The sequence below is a fragment of the Eleutherodactylus coqui genome, chromosome 4 (assembly GCF_035609145.1).
Source record: "Eleutherodactylus coqui strain aEleCoq1 chromosome 4, aEleCoq1.hap1, whole genome shotgun sequence".
In the NCBI taxonomy this organism is placed as follows: domain Eukaryota; kingdom Metazoa; phylum Chordata; class Amphibia; order Anura; family Eleutherodactylidae; genus Eleutherodactylus; species Eleutherodactylus coqui.
In genome coordinates this window covers 51,246,044-51,261,770 of record NC_089840.1, presented here as the reverse complement: position 1 = coordinate 51,261,770, position 15,727 = coordinate 51,246,044, and the positions used below count along the sequence as shown (strand labels likewise).

General features: G+C 60.7%; 1 protein-coding gene across 3 annotated transcripts in view; it reads right to left on the bottom strand.

Annotated features, from left to right (window-relative positions):
• Positions 1 to 9,488, bottom strand: part of BCL9 (BCL9 transcription coactivator) — a 57,417-nt gene extending 47,929 nt beyond the window's left edge. For 2 of the 3 annotated variants that reach the window (XM_066599402.1, XM_066599401.1), the window contains exon 1: positions 9,217 to 9,487. The gene's annotated coding sequence lies outside the window, so the exon portion shown is untranslated. Of the gene's footprint in view, positions 1 to 9,216 lie in introns of all 3 variants that reach the window. The other variant, XM_066599403.1, reaches the window with a different exon arrangement.
• Positions 9,489 to 15,727: the final 6,239 nt, after the last annotated feature.

Genomic DNA, 15,727 nt, shown 5'->3' with positions numbered 1-15,727 from the left:
TAACCTGGGCCTGCCCTAACCCCTCCCCCCCTGCTCTAACCTGGGCCTGCCCTATCCCCCCCCCTGCTCTAACCTGGGGGGGGGAATAGAGCAGGCCCCCCTGCTCGAACCTGGGCCTGCCCTATCCCCCCCCCGCTCGAACCTGGGCCTGCCCTATCCCCCCCCCTGCTCTAACCTGGGCCTGCCCTATCCCCCCCCCGCTCTAACCTGGGCCTGCCCTATCCCCCCCCCCCCGCTCTAACCTGGGCCTGCCCTATCCCCCCCCCCGCTCTAACCTGCGCCTGCCCTATCCCCCCCCCTGCTCTAACCTGGGCCTGCCCTATCCCCCCCCCCTGCTCTAACCTGGGCCTGCCCTATCCCCCCCCTGCTCTAACCTGGGCCTGCCCTATCCCCCCCCCTGCTCTAACCTGGGCCTGCCCTATCCCCCCCCTGCTCTAACCTGGGCCTGCCCTATCCCCCCCCCCCCTGCTCTAACCTGGGCCTGCCCTATCCCCCCCCCCCCTGCTCTAACCTGGGCCTGCCCTATCCCCCCCCCCCCTGCTCTAACCTGGGCCTGCCCTATCCCCCCCCCTGCTCTAACCTGGGCCTGCCCTATCCCCCCCCCCCTGCTCTAACCTGGGCCTGCCCTATCCCCCCCTGCTCTAACCTGGGCCTGCCCTATCCCCCCCCCCTGCTCTAACCTGGGCCTGCCCTATCCCCCCCCCCCCTGCTCTAACCTGGGCCTGCCCTATCCCCCCCCCCTGCTCTAACCTGGGCCTGCCCTATCCCCCCCCCCTGCTCTAACCTGGGCCTGCCCTATCCCCCCCCTGCTCTAACCTGGGCCTGCCCTATCCCCCCCCCTGCTCTAACCTGGGCCTGCCCTATCCCCCCCCCTCTCTAACCTGGGCCTGCCCTATCCCCCCCCCTGCTCTAACCTGGGCCTGCCCTATCCCCCCCCCTGCTCTAACCTGGGCCTGCCCTATCCCCCCCCCTGCTCTAACCTGGGCCTGCCCTATCCCCCCCCCCCTGCTCTAACCTGGGCCTGCCCTATCCCCCCCCCTGCTCTAACCTGGGCCTGCCCTATCCCCCCCCCTGCTCTAACCTGGGCCTGCCCTATCCCCCCCCCTGCTCTAACCTGGGCCTGCCCTATCCCCCCCCCTGCTCTAACCTGGGCCTGCCCTATCCCCCCCCCCCTGCTCTAACCTGGGCCGGCCCTATCCCCCCCCCCCCTGCTCTAACCTGGGCCTGCTCTATCCCCCCCCCCCCCCTGCTCTAACCTGGGCCTGCCCTATCCCCCCCCCTGCTCTAACCTGGGCCTGCCCTATCCCCCCCCTGCTCTAACCTGGGCCTGCTCTATTCCCCCCCCCCCTGCTCTAACCTGGGCCTGCCCTATCCCCCCCCTGCTCTAACCTGGGCCTGCCCTATCCCCCCCCTGCTCTAACCTGGGCCTGCCCTATCCCCCCCGGCTCTAACCTGGGCCTGCCCTACCCCCCCCCCCCGCTCTAACCTGGGCCTGCCCTACCCCCCCCCCCCGCTCTAACCTGGGCCTGCCCTACCCCCCCCCCCCCCGCTCTAACCTGGGCCTGCCCTATCCCCCCCCCTGCTCTAACCTGGGCCTGCCCTATCCCCCCCCCTGCTCTAACCTGGGCCTGCCCTATCCCCCCCCCCTGCTCTAACCTGGGCCTGCCCTATCCCCCCCCCTGCTTTAACCTGGGCCTGCCCTATCCCCCCCCTGCTCTAACCTGGGCCTGCCCTATCCCCCCCCTGCTCTAACCTGGGCCTGCCCTATCCCCCCCCTGCTCTAACCTGGGCCTGCCCTATCCCCCCCCTGCTCTAACCTGGGTCTGCCCTATCCCCCCCCCCCTGCTCTAACCTGGGCCTGCCCTATCCCCCCCCCTGCTCTAACCTGGACCTGCCCTACCCCCCCCCCCCCGCGCGCTCTAACCTGGACCTGTCCTACCCCCCCCCCCCCGCGCTCTAACCTGGACCTGCCCTACCCCCCCCTGCTCTAACCTGGGCCTGCCCTATCCCACCCCCCGCTCTATACCTCCCCCCGCTCTAACCTGGGCCTGCCGTACCCCCACCCCCCGCTTTAACCTGGACCTGCCCTATCCCCCCCCTGCTCTAACCTGGGCCTGCCCTATCCCCCCCCCCTGCTCTAACCTGGGCCTGCCCTATCCCCCCCCCCTGCTCTAACCTGGGCCGGCCCTATCCCCCCCCCCCTGCTCTAACCTGGGCCTGCCCTATCCCCCCCCCCCCCCTGCTCTAACCTGGACCTGCCCGATCCCCCCCCCTGCTCTAACCTGGGCCTGCCCTAAACCCCCCCCCCCCTGCTCTAACCTGGGCCTGCCCTAAACCCCCCCCCCCTGCTCTAACCTGGGCCTGCCCTAAACCCCCCCCCTGCTCTAACCTGGGCCTGCCCTAAACCCCCCCCCCCCCTGCTCTAACCTGGGCCTGCCCTATCCCCCCTGCTCTAACCTGGGCCTGCCCTATCCCCCCTGCTCTAACCTATCCCCTCTAACCCCCCCCTGCTCTAATTTGGGCATGCCCTATCCCCTCTACCCCCCCCCCCCCTGCTCTAACCTGGGCATGCCCTATCCCCTCTACCCCCCCCCCCCTGCTCTAACCTGCGCATGCCCTATACCCTCTAACCCCCCTGCTCTAACCTGGGCATGCCCTATCCCCTCTAAATTCCCCCCCCCCCCCCGTTCTAACCGGGGCATGCCCTATCCCCTCTAACCCCCCCCAACCACCCCCTCTAAGCCGGGCCTGACCTTACCCCCCCCCCCAACCACCCCCTCTAAGCCGGGCCTGACCTTACCCCCCCCCCCCAACCACCCCCTCTAAGCCGGGCCTGACCTTACCCCCCCCCCAACCACCCCCCTCTAAGCCGGGCCTGACCTTACCCCCCCCCCCCAACCACCCCCTCTAAGCCGGGCCTGACCTTACCCCCCCCCCCAACCACCCCCTCTAAGCCGGGCCTGACCTTACCCCCCCCCCCAACCACCCCCTCTAAGCCGGGCCTGACCTTACCCCCCCCCCCCCCAACCACCCCCTCTAAGCCGGGCCTGACCTTACCCCCCCCCCCAACACCACCCCCTCTAAGCCGGGCCTGACCTTACCCCCCCCCCCCAACCACCCCCTCTAAGCCGGGCCTGACCTTACCCCCCCCCCAACCACCCCCTCTAAGCCGGGCCTGACCTTACCCCCCCCCCCAACCACCCCCTCTAAGCCGGGCCTGACCTTACCCCCCCCCCCAACCACCCCCTCTAAGCCGGGCCTGACCTTACCCCCCCCCCAACCACCCCCTCTAAGCCGGGCCTGACCTTACCCCCCCCCCCCAACCACCCCCTCTAAGCCGGGCCTGACCTTACCCCCCCCCCCAACCACCCCCTCTAAGCCGGGCCTGACCTTACCCCCCCCCCAACCACCCCCTCTAAGCCGGGCCTGACCTTACCCCCCCCCCCCCCAACCACCCCCTCTAAGCCGGGCCTGACCTTACCCCCCCCCCCCAAACCACCCCCTCTAAGCCGGGCCTGACCATACCCCCCCCCCCCCCCAACCACCCCCCTCTAAGCCGGGCCTGACCTTACCCCCCCCCCCAACCACCCCCTCTAAGCCGGGCCTGACCTTACCCCCCCCAACCACCCCCTCTAAGCCGGGCCTGACCTTACCCCCCCCACCCAACCACCCCCTCTAACCCGGGCCTGACCTTACCCCCCCCCCCCAACCACCCCCTCTAACCCGGGCCTGTCCTTACCCCCTAACCACCCCCACTTTAACCCGGGCCTGTCCTTACCCCCTAACCACCCCCACTTTAACCCGGGCCTGTCCTTACCCCCTAACCACCCCCACTTTAACCCGGGCCTGTCCTTTACCCCCTAACCACCCCCACTTTAACCCGGGCCTGTCCTTACCCCCTAACCACCCCCACTTTAACCCGGGCCTGTCCTTACCCCCTAACCACCCCCCACTTTAACCCGGGCCTGTCCTTACCCCCTAACCACCCCCACTTTAACCCGGGACTGTCCTTACCCCCTAACCACCCCCACTTTAACCCGGGCCTGTCCTTACCCCCTAACCACCCCCACTTTAACCCGGGCCTGTCCTTACCCCCTAACCACCCCCACTTTAACCCGGGCCTGTCCTTACCCCCTAACCACCCCCACTTTAACCCGGGCCTGTCCTTACGCCCTAAACCACCCCCACTTTAACCCGGGCCTGTCCTTACCCCCTAACCACCCCCACTTTAACCCGGGCCTGTCCTTACCCCCTAACCACCCCCACTTTAACCCGGGCCTGTCCTTACCCCCTAACCACCCCCACTTTAACCCGGGCCTGTCCTTACCCCCTAACCACCCCCACTTTAACCCGGGCCTGTCCTTACCCCCTAACCACCCCCACTTTAACCCGGGCCTGTCCTTACCCCCTAACCACCCCCTTCTTTAACCCGGGCCTGTCTTTACCCCCTAACCACCCCCAATCCCCCTTTAACCCGGGCCTGTCTTTACCTACTAACCACCCCCAATCCCCCTTTAACCCGGGCCGGTCCTTACCCCCTAACCACCCCCAATCCCCCTTTAACCCGGGCCTGTCCTTACCCCCTAACCACCCCCACCCCCCCTTTAACCCGGGCCTGTCCTTACCCCCTAACCACCCCCACCCTCTCCTCCTCTAACCCGGGCCTGTCCTTACCCCCTAACCACCCCCACCCTCTCCTCCTCTAACCCGGGCCTGTCCTTACCCTCTAACCACCCCCACCCTCTCCTCCTCTAACCCGGGCCTGTCCTTACCCCCTAACCACCCCCACCCCTCTCCTCCTTTAACCCGGGCCTGTCCTTACCCCCTAACCACCCCCACCCTCTCCTCCTCTAACCCGGGCCTGTCCTTACCCCCTAACCACCCCCACGCCTCTCCTCCTCTAACCCGGGCCTGTCCTTACCCCCTAACCACCCCCACCCTCTCCTCCTCTAACCCGGGCCTGTCCTTACCCCCTAACCACCCCCACCCTCTCCTCCTCTAACCCGGGCCTGTCCTTACCCCCTAACCACCCCCACCCTCTCCTCCTCTAACCCGGGCCTGTCCTTACCCCCTAACCACCCCCTCCTCCTCTAACCCGGGCCTGTCCTTACCCCCTAACCACCCCCTCCTCCTCTAACCCGGGCCTGTCCTTACCCCCTAACCACCCCCTCCTCCTCTAACCCGGGCCTGTCCTTACCCCCTAACCACCCCCTCCTCCTCTAACCCGGGCCTGTCCTTACCCCCTAACCACCCCCTCCTCCTCTAACCCGGGCCTGTCCTTACCCCCTAACCACCCCCTCCTCCTCTAACCCGGGCCTGTCCTTACCCCCTAACCACCCCCTCCTCCTCTAACCCGGGCCTGTCCTTACCCCCTAACCACCCCCTCCTCCTCTAACCCGGGCCTGTCCTTACCCCCTAACCACCCCCACCCTCTCCTCCTCTAACCCGGGCCTGTCCTTACCCCCTAACCACCCCCACCCTCTCCTCCTCTAACCCGGGCCTGTCCTTACCCCCTAACAACCTCCCCCCCCCCCGTAAGCCGATCCAGCCCTTACCACCCCATCTAACCCACACATGCCCTTCCCCCTAACCACCCCCCTCCCCTTTAATCCAGGCCTGTCCTTACCCCCCAACCAGCAACTATCCCACTGCCCCACAGAGCCTCCTGTCCCGAGCAACTAAACCCTGCACCCCAGGCCTATCTTAGCCCACTCTCCAGATCTCTTCTTGCTTCTTCAGGCCCCCTGCTCTCATCTCAGGTCTACCATCATCCACCATGACTCCCCCCCCCCCCCTTGGTTTGTCCAGCAACCCACTCCTCCAGCCGCTCCCCCCAAAAAAACATCCATTGCCCCGTGTTGCCCCCCGTGATGGCCAGGGTCTGCCCTGGCCCCCCGTGATGGCCAGGGTCTGCCCTGGCCCCCTCGTGATGCCCCCCTACTGGCCGGGGCCTGCCCTTGCCCCCGTGATGCCCCCCTTCTGGCCGGGGTCTGCCCTTGCCCCCGTCATGCCCCCCTTCTGGCCGGGGTCTGCCCTTGCCCCCGTCATGCCCCCCTACTGGCCGGGGTCTGCCCTTGCCCCCGTCATGCCCCCCTACTGGCCGGGGTCTGCCCTTGCCCCCGTCATGCCCCCCTACTGGCCGGGGTCTGCCCTTGCCCCCGTCATGCCCCCCTTCTGGCCGGGGCCTGCCCTTGCCCCCGTGATGCCCCCCTACTGGCCGGGGCCTGCCCTTGCCCCCGTGATGCCCCCCTACTGGCCGGGGCCTGCCCTTGCCCCCGTGATGCCCCCCCTACTGGCCGGGGCCTGCCCTTGCCCCCGTGATGCCCCCCTTCTGGCCGGGGCCTGCCCTTGCCCCCGTGATGCCCCCCTTCTGGCCGGGGCCTGCCCTTGCCCCCGTGATGCCCCCCTTCTGGCCGGGGCCTGCCCTTGCCCCCGTGATGCCCCCCTTCTGGCCGGGGCCTGCCCTTGCCCCCGTGATGCCCCCCTTCTGGCCGGGGCCTGCCCTTGCCCCCGTGATGCCCCCCTTCTGGCCGGGGCCTGCCCTTGCCCCCTGTGATGCCCCCCTTCTGGCCGGGGCCTGCCCTTGCCCCCTGTGATGCCCCCCTTCTGGCCGGGGCCTGCCCTTGCCCCCTGTGATGCCCCCCTTCTGGCCGGGGCCTGCCCTTGCCCCCTGTGATGCCCCCCTTCTGGCCGGGGCCTGCCCTTGCCCCCTGTGATGCCCCCCTTCTGGCCGGGGCCTGCCCTTGCCCCCTGTGATGCCCCCCTTCTGGCCGGGGCCTGCCCTTGCCCCCTGTGATGCCCCCCTTCTGGCCGGGGCCTGCCCTTGCCCCCTGTGATGCCCCCCTTCTGGCCGGGGCCTGCCCTTGCCCCCTGTGATGCCCCCCTTCTGGCCGGGGCCTGCCCTTGCCCCCTGTGATGCCCCCCTTCTGGCCGGGGCCTGCCCTTGCCCCCTGTGATGCCCCCCTTCTGGCCGGGGCCTGCCCTTGCCCCCTGTGATGCCCCCCTTCTGGCCGGGGCCTGCCCTTGCCCCCTGTGATGCCCCCCTTCTGGCCGGGGCCTGCCCTTGCCCCCTGTGATGCCCCCCTTCTGGCCGGGGCCTGCCCTTGCCCCCTGTGATGCCCCCCTTCTGGCCGGGGCCTGCCCTTGCCCCCTGTGATGCCCCCCTTCTGGCCGGGGCCTGCCCTTGCCCCCTGTGATGCCCCCCTTCTGGCCGGGGCCTGCCCTTGCCCCCTGTGATGCCCCCCTTCTGGCCGGGGCCTGCCCTTGCCCCCTGTGATGCCCCCCTTCTGGCCGGGGCCTGCCCTTGCCCCCTGTGATGCCCCCCTTCTGGCCGGGGCCTGCCCTTGCCCCCTGTGATGCCCCCCTTCTGGCCGGGGCCTGCCCTTGCCCCCTGTGATGCCCCCCTTCTGGCCGGGGCCTGCCCTTGCCCCCTGTGATGCCCCCCTTCTGGCCGGGGCCTGCCCTTGCCCCCTGTGATGCCCCCCTTCTGGCCGGGGCCTGCCCTTGCCCCCTGTGATGCCCCCCTTCTGGCCGGGGCCTGCCCTTGCCCCCTGTGATGCCCCCCTTCTGGCCGGGGCCTGCCCTTGCCCCCTGTGATGCCCCCCTTCTGGCCGGGGCCTGCCCTTGCCCCCTGTGATGCCCCCCTTCTGGCCGGGGCCTGCCCTTGCCCCCTGTGATGCCCCCCTTCTGGCCGGGGCCTGCCCTTGCCCCCTGTGATGCCCCCCTTCTGGCCGGGGCCTGCCCTTGCCCCCTGTGATGCCCCCCTACTGGCCGGGGCCTGCCCTTGCCCCCTGTGATGCCCCCCTACTGGCCGGGGCCTGCCCTTGCCCCCTGTGATGCCCCCCTACTGGCCGGGGCCTGCCCTTGCCCCCTGTGATGCCCCCCTACTGGCCGGGGCCTGCCCTTGCCCCCTGTGATGCCCCCCTACTGGCCGGGGCCTGCCCTTGCCCCCTGTGATGCCCCCCTACTGGCCGGGGCCTGCCCTTGCCCCCTGTGATGCCCCCCTACTGGCCGGGGCCTGCCCTTGCCCCCTGTGATGCCCCCCTACTGGCCGGGGCCTGCCCTTGCCCCCTGTGATGCCCCCCTACTGGCCGGGGCCTGCCCTTGCCCCCTGTGATGCCCCCCTACTGGCCGGGGCCTGCCCTTGCCCCCTGTGATGCCCCCCTACTGGCCGGGGCCTGCCCTTGCCCCCTGTGATGCCCCCCTACTGGCCGGGGCCTGCCCTTGCCCCCTGTGATGCCCCCCTACTGGCCGGGGCCTGCCCTTGCCCCCTGTGATGCCCCCCTACTGGCCGGGGCCTGCCCTTGCCCCCTGTGATGCCCCCCTACTGGCCGGGGCCTGCCCTTGCCCCCTGTGATGCCCCCCTACTGGCCGGGGCCTGCCCTTGCCCCCTGTGATGCCCCCCTACTGGCCGGGGCCTGCCCTTGCCCCCTGTGATGCCCCCCTACTGGCCGGGGCCTGCCCTTGCCCCCTGTGATGCCCCCCTACTGGCCGGGGCCTGCCCTTGCCCCCTGTGATGCCCCCCTACTGGCCGGGGCCTGCCCTTGCCCCCTGTGATGCCCCCCTACTGGCCGGGGCCTGCCCTTGCCCCCTGTGATGCCCCCCTACTGGCCGGGGCCTGCCCTTGCCCCCTGTGATGCCCCCCTACTGGCCGGGGCCTGCCCTTGCCCCCTGTGATGCCCCCCTACTGGCCGGGGTCTGCCCTTGCCCCCTGTGATGCCCCCCTACTGGCCGGGGTCTGCCCTTGCCCCCTGTGATGCCCCCCTACTGGCCGGGGTCTGCCCTTGCCCCCTGTGATCCCCCCCTACTGACCGGGGTCTGCCCTTGCCCCCTGTGATCCCCCCCTACTGACCGGGGTCTGCCCTTGCCCCCTGTGATGCCCCCCTACTGGCCGGGGTCTGCCCTTGCCCCAGTGACTCTCCCCTCTGCACTGGGTCTGTCTTTGCCCTCCACCCTACCTCAGGCCTACCCTTGCCCCCGGGACCCTCCCCCCTGCCCTTGCCCCCAGCGCCTCTGCCCCGGCCCAGCGCTCCCCTTCTCTGCTCTCCCCCCTCACATGTCCGGCAGTATGAGTGCCGCCGCATCCCGCTCCTCTCAGCCTCCAGGCCGGAGCAGTCGCCGCTTCCCGCAGCCCGGGCCTAGCGCCCTCCTCCGCACAGCGTGCCCCCGTTACCCGGATCCAGGGCCTGTAGCGTGGAGCCAGGCAGCGACACTCACCGGTAGCAGCAGCAGGGACGAGGCGAAGCTCCCGCCGCGGGGGGAGGGGGGACTGGCTGGAGGAGGAGGGGGATAGAACGTGACGCGATCACCGGGGCTCCCGCGGTCCTCGCTCCCCTCACAGCCGGCAGTGCGGGCCGCTCGGCGGCAGCTTTAATCTCCCGCAGCCGCACACAAGCTCCATTGTCTTTTTTTTTTTTTTTTCCTCTCTCTCCCCCTCCTTCAGCACCTTCTCCTACCTCCTCCCCCTTTCCGGCTCCTGCAAGTGGTGCCTTCCTCCTCCCCTCGCCGTGCCGCCGATGAGACCACACCCCCTCCGCTCTCAGCAGACACGCCCCCGACATTCCCAGCACTTACCGCCGCTTCGTGTGACACTACAGACACGCCCACCTCCGCGAGCACGGCCACGCCTCCTCAATTCCACACTAAAGAAGTTCGTGAGGAATCAGACACGCCCACGTCTGATAAGCCCCGCCCTGCCCGTCTGCCTGCGCTTCCTTTCTCTCTCTCACCAGAGGAACGTTCCACTCCTAACTGCCTCCCCCTCCTCCCCTGTGAAGAGTGGTCCCGCCCCCGTCCTTATCCCTGTTCCCTCCTCCCTCCGGGGGGCGGTGACCCCGCCCACCCCCATTACTCCCCCCGCACCCTCCTCCACCCCCGCCCCCTCCCGGCCAGCTCCTGACAACTGCACTGATTGCTGCTGCTGCCGCCGTGCACAGTGTGCAGCCATTGTTATGTTCCCTCTGCCCGTCCGTACATGATATCACTGCCTTATTACGGCCGGGATTATCTAGCTGAAGGACAGAGCATATTATATAAGACATCCTCCGCTGCTGCAGAACCTCTTTTTCAACAGAAGCAGTGAGCTGGACATCAAGCTCAAATATGTTCTGCAGCAGATGAGGTTTATATTGTAAATTACATTTCCACCACTGTTCCAAAGCCTCACTCCTCAGCTGCTGCACAACTTCTATTTTAAAGAGTCTCATCAGTGAGCTGTGTATATTGAAGATGTTCTGCAGCAGCTGAGGAGTGTATTATATAAGTTACATCTCGCCTCTGTTAGAGTAAAACCTTGTAACACACCTCTGCTGCTGCACAACCTCTTTTTTTGAAGAATGTATTAATGGGCCGTGTATTACAAAGAGGTTCTGCAGCCGACTGTGTCTTATGAGGTTATACAGAAGCTGAGAGGTGTATGATAAATTACATCTCACCCCTGCCGATATAAAAGGCATGTCTCATCTGCTGCACAACCTCTTTTTTGAAGTCTATCAATGGGCCATATATTTCAAAGAGGTTCTGCAGCAGCCAGCTATGTACTATGAGGTTCTGCGGAAGCTGAGGAGTGTATTATAAATAATACCTCACTGCCGTCGGACTAGAAGCTTCTAACACATGCCTCAGATGCTGCGGAACCTCTGCGGAAAGACTAAAGATCTACATGACAGTCAGGGATTGGATTGTAGCTCACAGTTCGCAGCAGCTGTGCTGTATATTAGAAAAGGCTGCATGCAAAGCCCAGCTTCTGCAGATCGATAAGATAAACAGCCGGATGCTGCAGAACCTCTTTGATAAGGCACCCAGTTCATAGTTCCTCCTCAAAAAGAGGTTCTGCATGAGCAGAAGAACTGGGGGCATCTTTGTGAGTGTATATATCAAACCATGTAGCTCACAGTTCCCTTTAAAGAGGTTGTGCAGCAGCTAAAATGTATATTTTAGATAAGGCATCCCAGTTGCTGCAGAACCTCTTTCTGAAGAGGAATGGTCAATCATTCATTTATAGGCACATAGCTCAAAGAGGTTTTGCAGCAGCTCATATATTGCTTCTGCTGATCTACAACTGACATACTTCAGCTGCTGCAGAACCTCACTTTGTAGAACAGGGAGCTACAATACATGTCAATAACTTACACATTAACCCTTTAAAGTGACCCTCCGGACAAACAAAAATGGCTGAACGGCGTCTCTGACTACCTGATGCACACTGAGTATGAGTATGTGCATTTGTGGAATGAGCAGTGCTTTTTTGCGCACATAGGCATATTTTACGGTACGTTTCACGCCGCGTGAAAAATCGTCGCCTGTAAATGGTCGCCGATGTTCTCTTTTGGACGGCACGATTTTTTCACGCGTCTGAAAAGCGCTCATGTGAACAAATGCATTAAAATCCTGCGCTTCACAGGGGCGAGATTTTCAGCGCCGTTTTTACGTAAAAATGCCCGTGTGAATAAGGCCTAAGATCGGTGGGTTCCCGGCACCTCTGCGGATCAGCTGCTTTCAGCCTCCCGGGGCGCCGCTAACCGGCTCCCACTGCCCCATCCTGTCGTCAGGTGACTGCTGCGGCCAATTGAGAGCTGCAGTAAACTCCTGGCATCATGGTGCCCAGCATGTGAGCGCTGATGCCAGGAGTTTTTAAAGTGACACACAGAACACCAACTAAGGACTTGTTCACACCAGCAAAAATCTGTTGTATTTTTTGCCGTTTTTCCGCTGGGGAAACGTTCCGAATCTACTTGGAAATTCACGCAAGAAACAAATTCCGCAAAACGCATCTGCAGAAACACAACAGAAATTGCGCAGTTCGCACGTCCTGTATGAAGGCAGCCTTGACGCACACATGGCAGGTGACATCCTGATACCTGCAGAACCGGCCTTTAACTAAATGACACCATCATTATTCCAGAGGCGGAGTCTAGCGGCGGCCGCACTCACGGAGGAATCAATATGGAGGGAGTCATACGATCGATCGCTTCTCTCGTCAATAGCGCTGCGACGGTTAAACAATTGATAGTATTGACGCCTGTTATGGCAGATTACCAGACACCGACACGGATTAACCCCTCTGCGGCCGGGAAGCAGCAGGTCTGAAGCTGCACCATAATTCCACTGCCGATTCATTCCTTCAAATTAATCAGCTAACTCACTCTCAAAAAGCAGAGCTGCAGTATAAAGCATGGGGGATGGGGATCTGATGAGGCAGGAGGTGGAGTTCAGACTACATTAGACCCCAATAGACGATACAGTTAAAGTAGAGTCTAAACTTAGTTTATGGTACTTCAGGCAGCTGACAGGATCCCTTTAAGGGTAGGTCATTAATGGTTTTAGTTCTGGTAAATCCCTTTAAGGGAGAATGCACACGGGCGGATTTAAATTGCGGAATCTGGAGTGGGCGACCGCCTCCGGATTCCACAGCAAGTACCGCCCATAACATGCTATGCAAAAGTGATTCTTTATGCACACCTGCGGAAAGCAATTGCGGTTTCCGGTCGCGGCCGAAAAATCGCAGCATGCTCCATTTCCTGCGGTGGCCGCACGGACGGCTTCCAATGGTAACCGTCGGACCCGCAAGCCGTCCGCAATTGACGCCATACGACACGGCTGGGTGGTATTCCGCATGCAAGATCCCATAGCGGAATCCGACCCTGTGCCCGCCTGCTGACCCCCGTGTACCTGTCCGCCATCTTTAAATCTGTGCTGCGAACGTGACGGCCGAAGCACCGGCGCACATTCGCAGTGCAGATTGTGCAGCACCGTCGCTAGGCGATGACTCGGGTCCTGCGAGCTTTCCGCAATGATGATTGCAGAAGGGTAGCCGGGCGGACGGCTTCAATGAAAGCCATCCAGAATCGCAGCATACTGTAATTTCTCCTCCACATGTGGATAATTGCAATCAACCATCTGTTGGAATTCAGTGAGTTCCATCTCAATCCAGGAAAAGGGGATGAGGCTAAAATAAAGGCCTATTTAGACACAATGATTTCCATCGTTGGGTGTAAATGTGCCCGTATTACAGTTTTCTGCTGAACAAGGGTCTTCAGTTCAGCTTGAAAACCATTGTTCAGCAGAACAGTTGATAAGCAGGACCGCACGCTGTGTTCTGCCCAGGGAGCGCTGATAACAGCTGATTGCATTGTCTCAGCTGTCAGCCCCCTGGCAGAACAAAGGAAATGTTACAGGGAACAGCAGGTGGTCTGTTCCCTGAATACAGCTCCCAGTGGCTCACATTCTACTAATTAGTACTAATAAACATTAGTACCAAGTAGTTGATCACTGTGAAGGATTCTTCCTTAGTGCCAAGTAGTAGTTTATGCAAATGATCGCTCAAAAGCCATCTTGTGGACATACCCTTCAATAAAAAAAATGGATGCCTTCATTCTTTGTTACAGGACCTCCTGCAGTCTTATACTGGAGATGTTGTATATAGCAACCAATCAGAATCCATCTTTTAGGTAAGTACATGTAGAGAAGTGATCTGATTGGTTCTTTGCTAGTTTGTAAAGGCAGTAAGTCCCCCAACCCAACCAGTATTATCTAGAAGAGCAGTACACTCCCCTATGTTTTCTTCATATCGGGGAGGGGGAGTAGTCACAGGTCTCCCCCAGATGGAGCCTCCCTTGAAGTGAGTACAAACCCTACAGGAATCCTCGGCTCCTCCCGTCTGTCGGCCCCCAAATCATTGTTTTCTTTTCATTATACAAATTAATTTCAAGTATTTCCAATGGGGTCTTCATTAATGGCGATGCTGCTGCTCCCTGCGTGGGGACCTCGTCTCCATAAATACTTAATAATCATTAAATATTCATGGAGAATATTATTTAGAATAGAATCTCACATATTTACCTCCCTTCCAAATTTTAGAATTTTTTTTCCTGACATTCACTGAATACTATTTCTATTTCTCTCGTAAGGCCTTATTTTTGTCAGTTAATGGGAACGCTTATAATCGGGTGACTATATGTGTCTATAGCCCAGGCTGAGCTGCCAGTGGATACCTCTGTAAAAGTGCCCCCTAGTGGTGATCGGGTGCACAATGAAACATGATGCCATTTCTTAACTAATCCATCCCAGAAGCCATGTGGTCTTATTATGAGGCAACAGTTCTGGAAATGCGATGTAGGGAACTGGCAGTAATGCAATTCGCAACATTGGTCCTTCAGTATAAGGGGGCTTACTAGTAATATTACGGGGGATGTACGCCTCGCAACCAGTCTCTTATTGCTCCAATGGATCTATAATGGAAAATGAAGCTAAATTTGCTTAATAGTCTTTATTAAAAATAACTCATCATTTTGTGTATGCAGCTCTGATGCTGATCCATGTGTCTCCATGGTTACAAACTGTAAACAAACCCTGTAAGTAGTCTAATCCTGCAGTTATGCTCCCATATCTCCCAACAGTTCTGCTTGAGGTAGAACTATCCAACAAATGGGCCAAAAAATTAGTTACATAAAAGGGTCATTTCTAGGTAGTTTTAGGAGTGTTCTTAGAATGAATGATGACAGGGCTTAAAATGACCCACAAATTGGGATTCAAATGTTAGGTTGAGATGAGCGAGCGCGCTCGTTTAAGGCTGCTGCTCGAGCGAGTAGCAGTCTTTTGGAGTAACTTTGTACTCGCCAGCGCAGCATGCGGGGGGGGGGGGGGCGAGAGAGAGAGATTTAGTGCGTTTCAGAGATTTTTCACGCACCTCTTCACCCACTGCAATGTTGGGGTGCATTAAAAACACTGTTAAACGCGTTTGAAAATGCTGTAAATGCCGTGTTTAAAAACGTTGCGTTTTTACTAACGCCTGTGTGAGACCGGCCTAAGAGACACTCACAGACATGAATGTGACAGCTACTGCTGAGATATCTCCGGCAGTTTATACATATGTGCGCTGTTAAATCCTGCTGTACAATCCTATATGATGAAATGGTGTGCGTGTAACATACAGTTAGAGACCAGAGTATCTGCAGCTCTCTGTGTACAGTCTATAGAACACAGCACACATAGCACAGCAGCACCTCCTCCCACCAGCTCTGAGAGGCCTGAAAATCAAATGGACACCCTGCAGAGGAGAAAATGGGGAAATACAGGATGCAAATCATATAATGGACAGATAGATTGGTATTCTCCATATATACACACATGGCAGCTTATTAGGAAATGTCATCTTTAAGCTAGACCAGTGCCGATCAATTGGTCATTGTCCTGGCTGGTCATGATGAGACAACCCTTTTATATGGAACTTGTTTTTTTTTCAACCCCCCCTAGGCTAACATCATTACTGTATGAGCAAATATGAATCCTTTTCTGAATTTGATCACACAAATTGTTGGATCGGCAGCAAGATAAATGTTTGAATAATCTCTTATCCCCATATACAACTAAATGCCACGACCGGCTTTACCTCCGCAGCCTGGCTCTAGAATACAATTTTCTTCCTGCTTGATCTCCAGATTAATGGTTTACCAGTGACTCAGGCATCAAGAGGTTAATAATCGGAGTGATCCTTCTCTGCAGGTAAACCTTGACTACTATTTCTACTGTTTCTGTTGCTCTTGGCAGCTTTACTCAGCTATAAATTCCTAAGAAAGCCAATAAAACACCTCAATTTTATATATCTTCTTCCTTGGCCAACTCCTGCTGCTGAGCAGTCGTAGAGATAAGGAGGCAGTGGAGCTCTCTGCAAACAAGATCGCTATCCTCCTCATTGTCTGCAGGGTCAATCCACTTCAGCGCTTCTTAT